Source organism: Salarias fasciatus, unplaced genomic scaffold (assembly GCF_902148845.1).
Source record: "Salarias fasciatus unplaced genomic scaffold, fSalaFa1.1, whole genome shotgun sequence".
NCBI lineage: Eukaryota > Metazoa > Chordata > Actinopteri > Blenniiformes > Blenniidae > Salarias > Salarias fasciatus.
This window is the reverse complement of record NW_021941241.1, coordinates 34,357-54,310: the sequence shown is the minus strand read 5'-3', so window position 1 is coordinate 54,310 and position 19,954 is coordinate 34,357. Positions and strand designations below refer to the sequence as shown.

Here is a 19,954-nt window from a genome sequence, read left to right as displayed (position 1 = left end):
TGAAGGACCGATTATTGGGAGCCGATTTCAAAAAGCTGTGTTTTCTAAGGCTCTGAGTGCCATTGTCATGTTAAACTCAGCAGAGTTTAGCGTTTGCAGAGGGGCTCTAATAAAGGTCAATCTGTCAAGCTTTAAATCAACCAGGTAACAGGTGAAGGTCTTCTTTTTCTTCCCTCTCTCTGCTAACCAAAGCAGCCATCTGCTGCAGAGAAACATTTGGGAGCGCTCCTTCCTTCCAGAGGCTTCTGCCTTTGAACTTGTATCACTTTGGCTTCATTTGCATGACTCCTACAATAACACCTGATCATATTTGCCTCCTGGGCTCGGCGAGCGTGACTTGTTGATGTTGCCTCGGCCTGTTGATGGATTTCACGTCAGGCAGTCAGTTGGCTTTTGCAACTGCCAAGATGTAATCTCTCTGTCTCTGTCTCTCTCTCTCTCTCTCTCTCTCTCTCTCTCTCTCTCTCTGTCTCTCTCTCTCTCAGTGCAGCGATCGTACATCTGGCAGAGCTGAATAAACTCTTCCTCCTCCTTCCTCCCTGAGCTGTAATGACTTTATCATTTCTGTTTTCTCGGCTACCGTATTGAAAAAGCTCCCCAGCTGTTTGGAACTCATGCCGATCGTTCCCTCCTCGTTCCGCTTTCATGTTTTAATGATACACACCTCTGTTTATACGGAATGGGAGAATGGTCCGAGCACAGGTTTTACACGTTATTTATGCAACAGCTCCTTATAAAGGCAGGCGTTTCTTTCATCAGATTCCTATTTGCCATCAAACAAGTGTCTGCGGCGGCTGTTGTGGCCAAAAGCAGCCTTTGGTTGTATGTAAATATGTATCCATGCTTTTCAGGAATATGCGTGAAGATCTCCTCACGCTGCTTTTACTGACACTGAACAGCGAAAAACACCGTTAACCAGATCTGCTCCTGCAGGTAAAGCAGCAATAAGCCAGTATTTTTAAGGTTTGTTTCTTTATTTACCCCTAAACGGAAGCGAACGTTCACAAAACTTAAAATATTTAAGCATCAGAACAAGAAACAAAATGAAATCAACCGAAGTGATTAGCTAACGATCATGTCTTGCGATACCATTTAGTGCCACAAGAGGCAGCAATGAGCATCTGAAAACTTTGTTAAACTTATTAAACTTCCACCCGGTAAGACTCAACTGAAGTCGGTAAACATGTTATATTGACGAGTTCAGCTTGGAGAGCAGAAAGGTTGGTTGATTGGTTTAATGATCGGTTGTTTCAGTGATTGATCGATCTCATCCATTTGTCAACCGCATGGTTGGTTGATGAATTACTTCACTGATTAATCTGTACGATGACTGGTAGTTTGGTTTATTGATACAGTGAGTCGTTGACTGATTGATTATTAGGTCAGTTGAATAGATCGATCAGTTGGTCAACTGGTCCATCTAGAGGTTAGTTGATTGGCTGAGTTAATAATTCGTTGATTGATCGATTAGTTTGGGCAGAAACGTTAATTGATCCACGTTCAACATTTGTTGATTGATTGAATGTGATCAGGTTCAGTTTCAAGTATTCTTTTTTGTTTGTAAGACAGAACTGATGACTTTTGCAGCAGTTCTTGAGTAAACGCTTGGCTCTCTGCTGTTGAGCTGCTACAACATGAAATCCATTTCACATGGTAAGAATCCACGTTTTTCATTCCGCAGGTGACACCATGCAAACACTGACTTATGTCTGCTTCAAAGGAAATTCCAGCATTTCCCTGAAACTCCCTGGCTGTCAAACTCTCCATTGTTTCCATATCTGTCACTGCGGGATGAAGGAGTTTTAAATATCCGTAATGAAGCCGACGCTCCAGATCTGGAGCATGACTGGAGCCTGGTCTCAGAAACACTCTGCTCGGCGGCTCTTCCTGCTGAAATGTCAGAGCAGGCCGGCGCACGCTTCTCAGTGAGATGTAACACTGCAGTTCTGATAAAGGTGGCGGAATAAAAAGCAGAACTCCTCGAGGCACCTCGCCCCGTAAAACAACAAGAAATAAAACGGCCCATTCAGCTGGCCGTTGACGTGACAGCTCTTTCTGCTGGCAGCGCCTGCTACATGCTTCTCTGACACTTTTCATTATCACCTGCACAAAGGCAAGAGTGAAAGACGACGAGGAGGAGGAGGAAGCTGACAGCATCCCCACGCTCATTCATCATAGCCCCAGGTATCTGCATCCTGCATTAGAGTCAATAAAACCTGGTGAAACTGGAGCTGATTTCTTGCTAAATTCCACCATTAGTCACAGGCCCATATTTCAGGATTAGCCAATCCTAAAAGGGGTAATTGTTGCACAACAGAGGCTTCTTGAGAGCCTGAAAGCTGTGTGTACTTGACTTTTTAAGAGCTGTTTGTTTAGGTGTCTTTTTCTTTCTGTGGTTCTGTTCTGGGGGCTCGGCCAGCTGTGAAACGTTCGCCGCCTTTTGAGATTTGAATGATCTCACTGAACGCGGAGCCTCGGGATCGGCCTCGTCCAGAGGCTATGACTGCATGTTTAAAGAAGTCTAATGGTTACCTCTTGAAAGTTTGTGACTGTCGCAGGTTTGACTGCGCTTTCTTCCCGGTCTGGCCGCAGCGATCGCGTTTCTGCCTGGACTCAGAGGACAGTCAGACGCCCCCGAGCGCCTCGAGGCTCCTGACACCCGATAGAAGCCTTAATCATTATTTTGGGGGCAAAGTGGGACAATGGCGCCTGCAGCAGCGCCGTCAGATTGAGTTCCTTCTTGTTTTTTTCCTCTGTTTTTGCATTGTAGCTCCAAACATATGTGTCACGCGTGTTAAATCTTTGCCACTGAGGGGGAATTTTCAGCACCCGGCTTCGCCCGCCGCCGAGGGAAGCCATTATTTGCAACTCTACCCCGTTTGATTTTCTCCGCGCAGTGAAAGGAAATCGTTGTCGCTGAGCCCTGTGAAACGGGGGAAACCATAACATTTGGTCAGTCCCCCCCTCGTGTGGTTTCGGGGAGGGGTGGGTGTCAGGGACCAAAATACCCCCCTTCAGAACAGGCTCCCACAGGCCGGCTGAACTCCTGCTGAACCGCTTGTTAATGATTATAACCCTGATATATGTGGGCATACATTGTAAATGAGGGCACACTTAGGAAACCACAGGGGCCTTGTTATGCTTTCGCTCTTTTCTTAAGGAGCTCCACCTGTTCCCTCTCAGCCGTGTTACTGTCAGAACTCCAGGCTTCGTGAGACTTTCGGATGATTTTCCACTTGCTGGACCGAGCGGATCGGCTCGGCTGTGCTAATTGCGAGCGCGGTCACACGTGCAGCGTGTGAAGGTGGGAGCACGGACTCGTCCCCCTCCGGTGTTTTGGCTGCGCTCCACAGATGTGGAGGTTTTAAGAAATGAAAACACCTCAGTGCGGCTGAAAGGGGGGAATATGGAAACTGAAAACAGCATCACGCTCACTTGGAGCTGTATCGGAGCATCTGGTGAATGTTGCTCTTGCCGGCGTGTCTGCTCACGTGAAAACATTTTGTCATATCATTGAAAATTTAACAAACAGCGCGGGGATGTCAAGGGTCCAAAGTTCAACATAAGAGCAGGTTGATTTTCAGCCCAGAGCCTGGAGACACACCCTTCACTCAGAGAGTTCCGTGGCTTTGACACAGGGAGATAAAATGAAGCATTCAGCCATGAAATCCGCCTTTAGAAACATTTCTGAAAGAATTTCTCCAGAGATGTTGAAGACGAGTTCCAAGAAAAGAACAAAAGAACGAGGCTCCGTTCACACGACAACTTTTCAACTTTTCAAGGGGAAATAAAACACTTTTCTTGTGTTTTGGGGGTCCGTTTCCATGGCAACGGTGCCTGGAGCCACCGAAAACACAACTTTTTAGAAACGCGGCAGTGCGAGATGCCCTGCAGCGTCCAGAGGGACTTACACCCGAACCAAGCTCGTCATCCGGAAACCACACCGGGCCGACCGAACGCCGGGAGGGTGCAGCTCGCTCCCGGTGAGAACAAAAGTTTGGACTGAGGGGAGTGTTTCCAGAGTGAGCGATTCCACACTAACAAATACTTTGTTTAGCTTAATATTGAGTTTTCTTTCTTCTTGACCTCCCTGGACTCACCTCTCCCGTCCCGAACAAATCAATACCTCTTGAGGCTTGTCAAGTGGAAGAGGAATCTGGAGGCTCGTCAACAGACACTGGTCAACAGCACGGCTGTGGGGCTCCGCCTTCACAATAAAAGACTGAAAACACTAAAACATAGAGCCAGTGGAGCGGTTTGAGAAAAAAACAGGTCTTAACCTGAAACACTCCTTGTCTACAAAAAAAACTAAACCGATTGCTGGAAATACTGAAGAAAACACCCGCATGTCTTGAAAATGGACGTGTGAGTGAATCTGATCATGTGGAGCCGTTATCTGTCTGAAAAAACCTGACATGTCCTCTTTGTTTAAATGTCATATTTAATTAAAAAATAATAATTGAACTGATTAAATTCTTCATTTGCCAAGAGAAAAACAACAAGTCATCAGTGTAGCTCCACTCACTGTTGTTGTTTTTTTTTCTTGTTCCAGGAAAGTCTTTCTTTCCATTTCGATCATTTTTCTAATAGTTTATTTGAACTTCCACCGTCTCGCTATGAGGGTCTATCAAACTTATTTAACTTCAGGGACCACATGCACCCCACTTCCATCTTGACTGGGCTGGACTGGAAAGATACCGCCTTTAAATTTGAATTTGTTTTAGCTCAGAGTAAACAAAATGAAAATATCTATGTTTTTAGTAGCACAAAGCAACTCCTGCAGAAAATAACAACAATCTCAATTAAAGAAACACTTTTTAAAACCTCTGGGTCAATAATACAGAGAAACATCCAAAAAAATCCAAAGTCAAAAGGTCATGTTTTCTTTCAAATGTTGCCATTTGCCCGATGGTTTGGCAGACCGCAGCGGAGCCTCTTGTGGCAAAGTTTTAGTCCTGGGACCTTATGTTAGGCACCTTTGTTCTAGAAAGTGTTGCTGTGTAAGCATTTTGGACCAAAGTGCAGAAAACAGGATCCCTGCTGACTCGTCATGATGCAGGAAATCAGGTTATTCTTTCAGTTTTTAGCTGGTAAAATGATTATAGAAAGCTAAATGAAGCAGCAAGTCTTTCACACTTGACTGAAAACACTCAAAGGTGAGTCACCTTATAGCTTACAACACTCTGCTGGATGGATTTCATTTCACTTTCTGTTCCTACTGCTGCCGGACTGAGTGGAGGTGGTACTGAAGGGAAAGCTCCCGGCTCTGCAGCGGCTCTGAATCCACATCGCCAGGATCAGAGAGCGAAGGTCCTCGCTGCAGCCGGCAATCAGAAGGAAAGAGCTACAGCTGTCATCATTCCAAGAAACCAAAGCTTTGAACTGAATCTGCTGGGTTGATTCTAACCTGCTAAAACTGAAATTCTAGATTGAGAATTCGGAAAATCAAATCTAAACTCTAAAGTTTACCTTTATATGTGATCAACTCCAGAAAATGAGTCTCAACATAAGGACAATTCAATGGGACTTTCTGCTGTAAAATCCAGTGAATCCAGAAGACTTTTCCTGTTGCATTATGGGTGTTTCTAGATACTCAGGCTGACAGCCTGGCTTTGAGAATGATGCAAGTTAGTTAGCTTTCATGGCAGCATCACTGATATCTCACCTCACTGTTGTGTTGTGTCTGCTATGCTGAAGGAATCTTCTTGAAAAATAAAGACTTAACAAAAAAAAAAAAAAGTTTTCTGGCTGATTTGGCCAGATCGGAGCTGTTTGAGGGCTCTTTTTTGGCCTAGGGGCCTTATGTTTGACACCCCTGCCTTTGATGCGTCATGCTTTGTCAGTTTGTCAGTTTCTTCTATACCAACCAGCTCAAGACATTTAGCCTTTTATCCATGTGTGTGTGTGTGTGTGTGTGTGTGTGTGTGTGTGTGTGTGTGTGGTTTCATTAAAAAAAAAAACAAAGAACAGCTCCCTCTAGTGGCTCAGTATGAGTTGTAAATGCCAAAACGGTGTGTTTTCACTGGTGTAAAGTGTGTTTTATTTAGCACTTTGTTCACTTTGTGTTTTTTTTTTTGTTTGTTTTTTTTTTTTTTTTAAAGTCCTTTATGATCAGTGTTCACACGTTTCCCCTTCTTCCACGGACAGGTTTCTGCAGGTCACGTCATTATTCCCCCTCGCTGCTCTGACTGCAGATCAGGATTCCTGGATGCCTGCAGTGGGTCTGCTGTTTGCTGGACCGGGGCCAGAAGCCCGTCTCCATTTCACTGATGGACTCTCACAGCAATTTGCCTGAACAAACTCATCCCAGCTGTACGGCTCAGGCTCTGCGAAACTCATCACTGTGACAATTTCAGGCATGTTGTGCTTTTCAAATGGAGTCTGGGAGATGTTCCTTCCTGTGACTTGTGTTATTTGAGTCAAAATAGGACTAGAATTGGACAGATTTATGTCAGCGTGCCTCTGGAAGCCGGCGTTCAGTTGATCTGCCAGCTTTTCTTCAGGGGTTCAGAGCAGAGCTGTCAGGAGATGAATGGCGGCGTAATGCCGCCTTTGAATGTACGACAAACGACACCGTCATAAATAACTTTTCCAGAGGGCGGGGCAGGCACTTGGACTTTCTGAAGGCTCTAAAAGACTTGGTGGGGATCTGGATTATCACACAATGGACAAAACTTTTAAATCAGAAAAGAACAGACGTGATGGTGCAATTTAACAAAAAGAAGAAAAAGAAAGTTATTGACATGATTTTGTGTTTTTGGGCAATTTCATACAGCTTCACAGAAAGCAGCCTTTTTGTTTGTTTTGTTGCAAAATATATCAGTAAATTTGTTAAAATAAGTGAAATGAATATATATTGTATACCTACTGACCTTTAGATCAAAATAGAAAATTATTTTTTCCACATGATTCTCACATGAAGTGAACTACAGAGCCGTTTTTAGCTGAGTTCTGACAATCCTGACTTGAAGCTTGAAACAAACATATAATAATGTTCAATAAATGATGCACAAAAAGCCTTTTGTAGAGGGGAGAGCAGTCGTCTTACAATCGAGAGGTTGTTAGTTCGATTCCTATTTCCCCCTGTCTGCGGGTCGAAGTGTCCTTGGGCCTTGCATGTCGGCCGCCACCACTGGTGTGTGAATGTGTGTGTGAATGGGTAGATGTGTTAATGCAGTGTGAAGCGCTTTGGGGTCATGCAGAGGAAGAGCGCTCTATCACTGTAGACCATTTACCATTCTGTAGAAGCAATGCATGTGGAAAGTCTAGTTATTTGCCACATTGGTAAAAACATGAAATACAAAGACTTCAGTCAAATATAAAATCATAAATGAATAAATAATCAAATAATTAATAATAACAATAATAATTAATAATAATGATAATTAAATAATTCAATAAATAAAAATAATTAATAATAAAAAAAAATGAATGAATGCCTCTCTCCAGTGGGTGGACTTGTCGGCTGCACCTGTGTTTCTCCCATCACCCCACTGAGCAATAGACGGCTAGTAGACGTCTAGTATTTTTTTAGACCTGATTTCAACCGTCTAGATTCCGTCTGTTTTTAGACGGAATTTAGACATTGTAGTTTAATCAATTATTCTATAATTATTTATTTAAAAAAACAACTGTAAGGTGCAGAGCTAATCTCCAAATACTGAACTAATATAATTATGAAAGCCGTTGAGCGATATACAGTATAGTATAAATATAGCCGAGATTTAGACGTCTAAATCTCTACTGCATTTCAACGTCTAGATATAGACCGAATCTAGACAACTGAATTTAATCCATTGTTTAAAAGTTGTTTATTTAAAACAATAACTGTATATTGCAGAACTGATCTTCAAATACTGAACTGATATAATTCTGATAGCCATCGAGCGATATACAGTATAGTATAAATATAGCCGAGATTTAGACGTCTAAATCTCTACTGCATTTCAACGTCTAGATATAGACCGAATCTAGACAACTGAATTTAATCCATCATTCAGTAGTTGTGTATTTAAAACAATAACTACACGTTGCAAAACTGATCTCTAAATATTGGATTGAAATCACTTTAATAGCCATAATCGTTATGAGGTATAGTTTAGATGTAGACGTCTAATATCCTGCATTTCAGTGTCGATAATTACACCATTTTACATCTTCAGAATACAAATCAAACAAAAATCTGATGGCAGAGCCAGGTCTTTGCAGTGCACAGCTTTCACAGTGGAGTGATCGGTGTTTTCGCGTTATTCTATCAAAACGTATGAAACCTCCCCAAAACCTTCGGTAAATCTGAAAGCCCAGATCCTGCTGAGCACTCGACAACGAAGTTTGTGGCTGAAATTCCCTTAGATTATTAGATGTCGGTTGTGTTTTCTCAGCCTCTGTAACGCTGACTGCCGCCATGTTGCTTTCGTTGTTGACAAAAACCTCTTTGGTGTACTACGCTCACGTGACGCACCGTGCAACCACTTCTGGGAAAACGCTATTCCGCTCAGAGAGAAGTAGTCCGTGATAAAACTGAACTACTTTACAGTCTTGTGGAGATTGTACGACCATAACCTGAAAACGCCTTCAACTTGTGCCTGTGGACTGCGCTACTTCCAACTGTGAAATCCTTGTGCTCATGTGCTCCACTGTACTGAAACAACGGCGGAAAAGTTGGTCGAAGAAGTGCTGTTTCAGGCATACAGAGGTGGGTGTCGAAGCAACTACTACAGAAATTTTTTTATTTTTGCAATGTTTGGTCTTTTTACCGTCATTCATTAATTTAGCATTTGCTTATTTTAATTAAGGGCCTGCTCTCTCTGTAGGAATTGAGGTTAAAAGCTTCTGCTTCGGCTATTTTCAAAACATTTTACTGTTTAACTTCGAAGACGAGATATATTCAGATGCCAATACTTGACCATAATACACATAATTCACCAAAATTCATAATACAATAGGCAGCCACATTTGCAGTTTTTCTTCATTTGTTCTATTGCTTTGTTTGCAGAAGCAATTCGGAAGAATTTTAAGGAGGCTACAGACGACCAAATCCGCTTGGCCATGGGACTCCATTTCAAACAGGCCCAGCTCGGACTGGTGGAGGGGGTTACAGGAGACCCAGGACACCAGTGGTGTAGTTTGATTTTAAAGGTTTGGTTTGCAGCAATAAAACAAACAAAAAAATATATATAAAAAAAAATGTTGTTGTTGTTATTGTTCTGGTTTTAATTTTGTATTTACAAGTTGTTCTATTTTTTCACTGCAATGACCAACCTCCAGAAGGGTTAATAAATACAATCCATTAATTTGCAGTCATTATTTAATTATTTCCTTATGTTTATAAGTGTTTTGTATTTTACTTTGAAAAACCTGAAGTTTATTTTGAAGACCGGAAGTAGTAGGCCGCGCTAGTGAAGCAGTTTAACCTCACTAATACACAGATGGAGCACGCCACTTCACTTCCGCGTGAGAGAGAAAAACGGGAAAAAAGGTATGGAAACTGTACAATTTCGCAGTCAAACTGAGAAATGAAGAAGTTGTTGATACCATGCTCCGAAAACTCCGTTTCAGAGAGAGGAAAAACCGTCGTTGAAGCTCTTTCCGGCCGCGTTTCTCCTGAAAAAACCATTGGTAAGCTCGTCCCCATGTGTTGCAATGTGTGTGTATGTGGAGATGTGAGGCGACCATGCTGTTTCAATTAAGGGTGTTTTGTACATCTTAAGTTGTTTTTGATTCATGTTTTGCACTTAAAAGCATTTATATTATTGGATTGATGGTGAAATTTGACTGGAATGAGCACATTATGAGAGTTTCACTGTGTGAAATGCCTCATCTTTTGCACATGTGATGCGAAGTTAAAATGTGTTCAGGAGTACAAGAAGTCATTTTAAATTCATTTAAGTTGCTTAGAAGCAGCAAAGCTGTAATTTAAGTTAGTTAGGTTATGAGAACTGATGTATTTCAGTGAAAATCTCTTCTCTGATGTTAAAAAAAAACTAGAAAATGAGAGAAACACATGAGGAAGCACATGTTATGCCTTCATGTAGAAGTAAGAATTCCTTGGTTGAATGAAATCTTTAAAACATTATTCCTTTGAATTGATTAAAATACATTTTGACATGATAAACTCTTAATTGTTAAGATTAATTATGGTTTTCAGCATGTAACCCATAGTATTTTGATTCCTGCTTCATAAAGATTATCAGTGTTGTACAACCACCTTGAACTGAACATTTAGGTGATCATTTGAAGAGGTTCTGTGCGTTGAATTGGATTGTAAACCTGTTTTCTAAATACAGGTCAGGTTCTATTGTGATGCTTGGAAAGAGTGAAGCTTCAGCTTTCATGTCTGACGAAGCTGATGAGCGATCCAACTGATGACGAGCACCCAGTCCACCTTCGGTGCTTCAAGCAGAACTTTTAATTCCGCCACACCACTTAACGGATTAAGTGGTAGGATTTGTGTCAGTCCAACTGACCGGCACCAACGAAAGCTTTCCTTGGATATCCTTGAATCTTGACTTTTGACTTTGACTTTTGGATCCAAACCACCGAGGAACATTCCCATTTGGACATTTATTTATTTTATTTTATTTCTTAGTATATGGGCCCAAGGTTGTAATGTTATTGTGTTTTGTATTGTTAAGATCTTTGTGGAACTAAAGAGTTTCAAATCATTCTGCCTCTGTGTCCAGTGGTTGTTGTTTCACTCGGCTCCTACGAACCTAGTATGTGACGTGTACATACCCTGAAGTGGGTTACATTTAAAAAAAAAAAAAATGTTTCTTATATTTTATGTCGGTACTTTGTATTAGAGTTTGTGCTTCTCTTTTGGTGGTGTAAAGAAATTAAAAATATTTTTTGGACATTCATATTTTTGAATTTTATTTAAAAGGTATTGGTTTAGATTACAGTACTAATGGTTAAAAAAGGAGCTCAGATTAAAAAAAATGTTAAAATACAGGTTTCTGGTGAATAATAAAAAAATTGCAATGGCTGCATTTTTATTAGAATATCTTAATACGTTCAATAGACATCTATAAGACGAGTAGTTTTTGTAAGGGGTTTAGATCTGGTACAAAAGTAAATGTCTAGCAAACGTCTAAATTTATACGTCTATAAATAGACGTTCATTAGCGGTTATTTAAACGTCTAAGATCAGAAGAGGCGTATAAATTTGGTATATAAATGAACGTCTAATAAACGTCTAAGTTTAGACGTCTACAAATAGACGTATATTAGTGGTTATTTAAACGTCTAAGATGAGACGAGGCGTACAGACGTAGACGGCTAAAAGACGGCTAATAGACGGCTAAAAGACGGCTAATGCTTAGACGTCTAAAAGACGTCTAACTTAGACCGCTAAAAAACTTTCATTTTTAGACCACTGGTAGACCAATTTTAGACTAGACGTCGAAGAACAATTAGACGTCATTTAGACGTCATTAGACCGAAAAATGCTCGGTGGGACTGATTCTCCTCCAGCAGTGTTTCCACTGGCTGCAGTGGGATTTCTGACACTGTCAGGAGATTTGTGCGAGCTGTTGGTGACGGCAGAACCGTGACCACGACCCGTCCAAGGCCGCGTCGTCAACAGATGTTGCTGCAGTTGCCGGCCTCCCCGAGTCTTCGCCGCCTCCGGGTCGTCCCGAGCGACACGGCTGCACACAGACGCAGAGCTCCGAGAGATCACTGTAATCTGCCGGTGTGTGTCGTCGGAGGTTGCAGAGGAGAAGTGGTTTGGACGTGCACCAGCGCCCGCCCGCGCTCCGACGGTCCCGTCAGTGTTCTGGCTGCCTAATGCCAGAACAAAACACCCGCCTGACGGATATGACAGGCCGATCTGCTCCCGAGCAAGTCGTCACACGACGCCGTCCAGGGTTAGAAAGTCACACACGGAGGAGAGCAGGAGCCTTCAGAGCAGATTTCCATTGTGAGAGGTCTGAGCGGGGCGAGGCGGGGGCGAGGCGGGGCGCCTTGACGGGCCCTTTGTGAGCCGGGGGAACCTCGTCCCAGTGTGCGGCGCAGGTGAAATACCCTCAGCGAAACACTTATCCCGGCATTGTTCTCTCAGTCGAACGCTGAGTCCCGGTGAAAAGATGAAGGCTGACGGCCGGCGGAGCCTCCGCTGATCCCCGCTGTCAGAGAGACGTCTGTCGTTACCTCCGTAATGGCTTAAGCCTCGGGAACCTGTCAGAGTGTTCAGCGCTGACAAAACATACATCATCTGCTGTTTACACACTCTGATAAGAACGGTGTGTGTTACAGCAAGTGACGGCCTGCACTCACGCTCAGCAATGTGAGTGTGTGAGTCAAGAGGCCAGAAACTTTGACTTTATCAGTGACTTTCTGGCTTTTATTTGTGCAGAAACAGAAACATCAGAGTCTAGTTATCAATAATCGTTACAGGCGTGTTCCTCAAAGGCCTATTGGACCCAAAGCACTGTAAATTACCATCTTACCATAAAAACTTTTCAATCCTTAACTTGTAAGTGAGCTGGGAAATGCTATAAATAATAATAACAGTTATTTTTTGTTTATCTGACTGATATTGAGCCATTTTTCCCTAGAAGCTGGTTTCCTATTAGATGTTGTATCAACCAATAGCTTGATGCAAACTACAACTGAATAAATGACTACAGTCATTCAAAATACAAAAATTAATGATATAATGGTCAAATTTTATAAATTGTAAAAGAAAGAGATTAGATTTGAATGGAGGAACTAATAAAACCTAAACAACTGAAAGCTGAATGTTGAATTGATCCTATTATATCCACACACTGCAGCGGCCTGAGGGGGAACTGCGAGCTGACCTTTTCGCACCTGTTTGCAGGCTGCTTGTTCATCTCAGCTGTGTTGTAGCTAAAATCTCCTCTCGAGTTCATAAATCTGTTTCTTTCAAGAAGCGCCGATCTACAATCCATAGACAGTAGAGCATCTTCCTCCTGCTGACTGATGTCGCTTCAGCTGACACCCACATACCAGAGCAACCTCCACCAACGTCTGGAAATTACCACTATGTTAAAAAAAAAGTTTCAGTTTACTGAGCTGACATTAATGATGCTACTTCATGTTGACTGGAGGCGTTAAAGACCGACGTCTCATGTGATGGAGCCATTCATCCTGAAATATATGAGTAACTATGGGCGAGCTGCAGCTGCGGGTCACTGGGTGATGTTCTTCCAGTGGATGTTCCTCCTGGTGGCAGTGGGGAGCTCGGCCCCCCCCAGACTCATTCCTCCTCACATCCAAACGGACATGTTGCTCCTTTCTTCACACCTTCTCGCCTCCAGCCCCACTCCTGCTCATGGGCCTGAGATGAAGAGGTCTTAACGGCTCACAGATGCTGTCTGCACACTGATGGAGTGATGGTGGGCAGGGGCAGATATCATCCATCCCCCCCCCCCCCCCCCCCCCCCCCCCCCCCCACCCCCCCCCCCCCCCCAACTGGAGCTGCAGCCATTCACTGTGACCAGTTGGAAACACATGCTGGCTCCACACTCCAGATCCTCCTCTGCTACAAGTTGCAAGGAGTGGAAACACATTAAGAGGTGGAGGTGGGGGCAGAATAACCATTCCAACCCTGCTGCATGCGCTACACCCCAACACCCGGGACACAGCTTTATTACTGCAGTAACAGACGACTCTCGACTCGTTGTTCAGAGCGCGTCGTTCTCTGCAGTGCGTTTGATGAAAACTACGTTGTTGTCGGAGTGTTGCCCTGTAAACGCGAAACTCAAACTAAATACGAAAATCTGAGAAAACTGTGGTGTAAGACGGGGCCTGAAGACGTTCCAAAAACACACACAATCTCACAACAGACTGAGAACACACACCAGGAGGCTTTACTGGCTCTTTGAGAGCATGAAGCAGAACGACCGGATCATCTGCTGGCGATCAATACCCGTGGCCGTAACCTGTCAGAGGATGTGATTGTGCAGGGTTTTCATCCTGCAGCCACCAGATGTCAGCCAGGCCATAATATCCAGCAGCTTCACCGGGACACCTGTAGCAGAGGCGACTACAAAGAGGCTTCCTGCCACGGCGCTTCCTCTCTCCTCCGCCTTCCCAACATCTTGGGAAAAGATCTGAGCGCCGTGGCTCCGGGTCCCCCGAGGGCCCTCAAGAGGCTCGACTCGCAAACCGAAGAGCACGGAGGGTGGAGCGAGGGAGGCGCACCTGCCCGTAAATCTGCCCGGACTGCTCCTTTCATGAGGCGTGCCGGACGCAGCGAGCGTGAGAGGAGCGGCGTCCCGGGTCGGACCAGGCGGACGACAGCAGCGTTTAAAGGAGGACATGACAAACGAGGAACCTGGAGGCCCGGGACGTCCAGGAGTCAGGCGTGCAGACACCAAACACCTGCTCTCAACAGCGGTCTGCGTGTTTATGCATTGATCTGGTAACTGGAGGCCCGATAACTTTCACAAAATGACAAACAGATGCTGTTCAGGCATCAATAAGCCGAGGATCTCACAGCACAGCGCTGAGAGAGGGAGTCATGGATGGACGGGAACTCGTTCAGGGTAACGAACTGCAAATTACCTCCTCAGAGTAAATGCAATAAGAAAAAAAGTGATCTAAATACAAGGAGGGAAAAACTCTCCCCGTTACTCATATCAATAATTTGTATTACTGTAACAAAACAGCTGCGACTGGAAACACAAGCAGTGACGAATGTAAACCGTGACGCGCTAAACAAGCAGACCGGGGCCGACCTGCGCCTGCAGAGCCGCCTGTCGCTGCTCTCCAAACACACACTCCATCATCGCACTCAGAAATAGAATCACTGCACCACAATGTAAGCAGTGGTTATTCAAATGGGCCTCTCAGGTATCAGCGAGCAGAAAGCAAACAGCCCGCCGCCAAATGGGACTCATGTCAAACTAATTATAACGCAGCCTCTGCCTGCACACCTGTGGATGCCGCCAGCCCACACACACACACGTGTGTGTGTTTCACATTTTAGCCCTCGTGGGACGAATGACGAACATATTACAGTGGAATGAAATAGTATTTTCTCATGCAGTGACAGAAGTGTCATTGGCAAATTATAATTGAATAATAATGTTTTGGCCAGGCTTGGAAAAGAGGTACTTAATAGGACTGACCTGGTTGAGTCAAGGCTTAAATAAAATAAAAAAAGATAAAATGTATCTGTTAAAGAAACTCATGTGCAGCAGCTCTTCTCTTTTCCAGTTTTTCCAGGTAAAACCAACCAAAAAACCAACATGTTACCAGATCTGACACTGATATGAAATGAATGTGACACACAATAACTATTATGATATCGATATAATATGGTACTAGTATGACGCTGGTATGATGCCCATATTACCCAGGATGTAAATAAAAGCTTTATAACAGATACAATAACACCATGATACTGATACAATGGTGATATTTATTGACGTATAGCCCTTTCTCCTGAGGGGGGATTTCTTGACTGAATTGACCCACCGGTCAGCAGCCTTACAGCACAGCACTCAGAGGGAGCTGGTGGGGGTCGAAGGTCACGCTCAGCGATCAACGCTGGGTGTTTTTGGACATTGGGAGGAAAACCAGAGTGCCCTGAGGAAACCCATGCCAGCTTGGTCGACCAAATCTTTGCTTTTATTTACACATGAACAAAAAGTGGCATGTCCAGAATTCCGGTATTCACACCCTTATCAATAGTTAAAATAAAAGTCTTCAATTAGATATTAGAGTGATTAAAGTCTTCCAACTAGGCCTTATAGTGTTTTGTTCTGTGAATTAATCTGAAGAAATGTGTTCAAAAATCAAGTTTTCTTTGAAATTTTGACCATGTGTTTGGTGGCGTCACGGCGGTCCAGTTTGGAGCCTGTTGCAGGCTGGTTTTGGCCCACAGGCCCACGTTTGACCCCCGGACTATATGAAATAAAATACATGAGGTTGTTGTGTTTGAAATGCTGCCTGTCATAGTCAGCTGTTTTTTTTTTTTTTCGTTTTTTTTTGGGGGGGGGGTGTATTTTTACTATTATTATTACTTACTATTACTATTACTATTTACAATAAAGTTTCTGTCTACAACACAATTTTACAGCTATAATGAAAATGATTTAAATCATTATTATTACAAGTATTGCAAATATTCAGTTTTTTTCAAATGTTCACAAAGTTTCTTTTTCTCCAAAATTTAGCCATGTGAATCTCTTCATGCTAGGAAAATATACAAAAGCACTGAGTGTGGGATGGATTTAGAAACCCTGTAGGAAAAAAGTTAACTAGTCTTCTATTTAATTTTGTCTATAATTCACAATAAAAATATTCCTCTTTGCGTTTGAGGAGACAAATACAGGAAAATGTGATTTATCAGAAGACAGCAGGTTGAAAAATGTCCTTCTTTGCATCTTTTCAATGAGTGATCTATTGTTCAGTGCGTCCATTAAAACCCTGCAGATTTTGAATAAGAAGTCATGAGAGCATTTTAACCGGAGCCTTTCTGGCGAAGGGTTTCAAGGTGAATGGAAGCCGCAACCACTAAGTCCTTTCACTGACAAATGACTGCGGCTGAGCTCTTTCCTGGCTCACTGAATCTGAGGTGGGCGGCGGCCGCCACACACTTAATTAGCTTTCTTTATTTGAGTAAAATTTACATTCAGGAACCGGGGGCACATCCTTTCCGAAGACGTATAAGAAAGGACAGAATGGTGAAGGAGGGGAAGTCCTGATCACAGCTTTGTTTGAAGATCTGAGAGGGACAGGCCATTCAAATGATGAGGGGTCACGGCTTTGAATGTCCTCTCAGGTCATCCAAGTGTCATCGCGAACAGATCGGCGGCAATGAGCCGAGTCAGGTTTTTTCAACGGTTCTCCTGCTGAGACGTGGATTAAAAAGTTAAAGCTCATGTTGCATTACAGCTGGAGCTAACCGGGTTAATAATGCATGAGCGAACAGGTCACGATATCTAGAGATGCTCTGATACCACAACTGGCTATCGGGTTCGATAGAGCACAGAGGACTTGTTCTCATGAAGGATCGACTTCCTTTTCAGCTCAGCTCCTTCTTCAGCACAACGGACCGAAACGATGACTGCATCACTGCAGGTGCTGCACTGATCCTCAGGGTCAGTCTCACCTCCATCCTTCATCCATCCATGAACAAGACCGTCAGACACCTGAGCTCCTCCACTTGGGCCAGGGTCTCTCCACTGACCTGGAGAGGGCAGAACACCTTCTACTGGTCCAGGACCTTCGCCTCGGATTTGGAGGCGCTGATCCTCATCCCCATCGCTTCATGCTGGGCTGAAAACCACCCCGGTGCATGATGGTCCGGGTTCCATGAAGCCAACAGGACAACATCATCTGCAAAAAAGATGACATTCTGCAGTGCGATAGTGTTGTGGAATGATATGATCTCTCCTTATATGAAAGTGATAAATTCATTAGGAAAATCTAAAAATGTTTCAAAAAAAGGGTCATTGAAAGAAATCACAATAGCATATAGCTCGGTCATATCAAATCTAACAAAAATCCATTAGGGTGTTGATATCATATTACAGATTAACAATACAACTACATTTCCATAGTTCATTTTGAAAAGAGAATGTTGCTGGAGTTGACTGTATTTGGATGAAATACGCTTGATGTAAATGCAGACAAATGATGGTTGCACAGTGAAAAGACAGCAGAGAAATCAATCATAATTCCTCTGGATTTAAACAAACAAATGTCCAGTAGAAACAGCTTTATCGTCCCATAACCAAAACAAAACATAGCTTCTCATATCAGAAGCATGCAAATGGCACTTTGCTAAAAGTTGTGTGGGATTTGCATGGCTTGTTTTTCCAGCTCCACAATGCAATCATTACACTGACTAAAGTTAGGATATGGAAATGTCCGTCTCTCTGGACTCACTGTGTTTGTTTAGAGAGCCTGACAGGTGGGGTCTGAGCTGCAGCAACTGCTGGTCACTACTTCCACCTTGTGATCACTCTGCAAACTGCACAGTGGAACTGAGAGGCCCTGGTTTCCCTTCTGCTGCGCCTGGAAACACACTGCTCTGCATATTGAACACATCTGAACAGGTCATTTGAAGACGTAGTGTTGCTGTGATACATCAGTCCTGTTTCAGTCTGTGGATTTACTGATAAATTTTGCCTGAAGTTTAATCAATTAGCAGGAAGAAGATACTCTATCTCATCTAATCTGGATCTGGGTGTCAAACTGAGATCCTGGTGGGCCACAGAGCCCAACATGTCTTCCATTTCTCCCTGCTTCAAAACAGCTGAATCTCATGAAGGTTCCATCACCGATTTCAGCAGAAAGTTTGATGACGAGTCAGTCATTGCAGTCACCACTCTTATTCTGAAGTTTGAAAGAGAAACCTTTAAGTTTCCTACTGAGGAGGCTGAGTGAACCAGAGGAAGAACTGGACTCTGAGCAGCTCCTCTCTCGGCAGTCTGAAGACCAACATGTGAAAAAAAAAAAAAGCTTTGTGAAATTGCCCTTAAAAAAGGGAAATTATGTCAGAAACTTGGAGCAGTCACTGATAAGAGGAAGATAATTTGTGAAACGTGGCAAAGGTTTCAGTGACCATGGTAATTTGTTGGGCCACATGAGAATTCACGCAGGTGAGAACCCCTATTGTTGTGGAGCATGTGAAAAGTTTCATTCAAGAGAATCAATTAAATAGTCACATGAAAATTCACACATGTGAGAAGCCATATTCTTGTAAAACGTGGCAAACGTTTCAGTCAACAGGCTAATTGTTTGGTCCACTCATGCAGGTGAGAAGCCGTAGGCATGTGGGATGAGATTTACTCATCGTAATTCACTTCTGCACCACCTGGAAACTCACCAACAGATGAAGCCATGAAAGACTCTGGGAGATCTGGTTCAGGAAGTTGAGCTTCAGCCTAAAAATCACAAAAGACCATCCACCTTAAAGGAAATGTGTCTGACTTAAACACTGTTGAGTTTGCAGTCTGTCATAAAAAAAATGTCAACTTTGAAGAAATGGAAGTAAAATGCTGATATGAATCCAACGGGTTTGGTCCTTCAGTGTTTCTCTTTACATGACTTAGTCTCAATTTAACTTTCTATGGTTCATAGTAAAAATACTTTTGTGTTCCATATAACACCTGCCATCTCATGCAATAGCTGAAACCTTTTACAGCATGAGCAAAAGCAACAATAATATAGGAAAACATAATAACCATAATGTTTTCTGTTATTCCATGATATTGCTGGTAGTGGTTGGTGATACACCAGAGATTATGCTTTAATTGCACGGAATCAATGTTTATTGCACATTAGAAGTGCAGTGTGTGTCATACTGGCCATGGTGGAGGGGTGTGTGTGTGTATGTGTGTGTGGGAGGAGGGGGGGGGTATTAGTGAGAACACTGCTTTTTATAGAGTATCACAGCTGCGGGGAGGAAGGACAGATATGGTCGTCTCTATTTCTTTAACAATATCAAATAGAAGTTCGTTTAATGTCTGTTGAATTATGTTGTGTCTAAGGTGGAAAACGCGGTAAATTAGACTAAAATAAGTTTTAATTGAACCCACAGGTCCGAAGTTACAGCTGTGGCCGCAGGGCGGGGACACGCCCACCGGACTAAACAGTACGACTGGCATGCAGCTCGGCCAATGGCTGGAGAGGTGGGCGGGACTTCCGGTGACAGTGACAAATCAGAGAAAGTTAAACATGTCATCAGAACAACACGGAGGGGGAGTCAACTTCTGGACAGCCGTCATTTTTTTTTCAACATACATAATAACTCCATCTAATTGTGTGCAGCTTGAGTTCAGCCGCAAGGTAAAAATAACACCTGACGCTTCGTGTCTGACTAACGCGAACGTGTTGACGCCTTTGCGCGGCGCTAACTGTGCAAACTTTCGGGATGCGTCTTGTATTCTGCCCGGACTAGCTTAGCAGGCTAGTTAGCTGTTAGCAAAGTTCCCCAACGCTCGAGCGATAAAATTCCTCATTTCTTCCTTTT

The 19,954-nt window shown here is 43.2% G+C and overlaps 1 long non-coding RNA gene across 1 annotated transcript; it reads left to right on the top strand.

The window, feature by feature from the left end:
- Nucleotides 1–9,406: 9,406 nt before the first annotated feature.
- LOC115384453 (uncharacterized) lies at nt 9,407–10,701 on the top strand. The gene is made up of 3 exons (XR_003930878.1): nt 9,407–9,478; nt 9,559–9,618; nt 10,287–10,701. It is a non-coding gene; the product is annotated as an uncharacterized LOC115384453 (long non-coding RNA).
- Nucleotides 10,702–19,954: the final 9,253 nt, after the last annotated feature.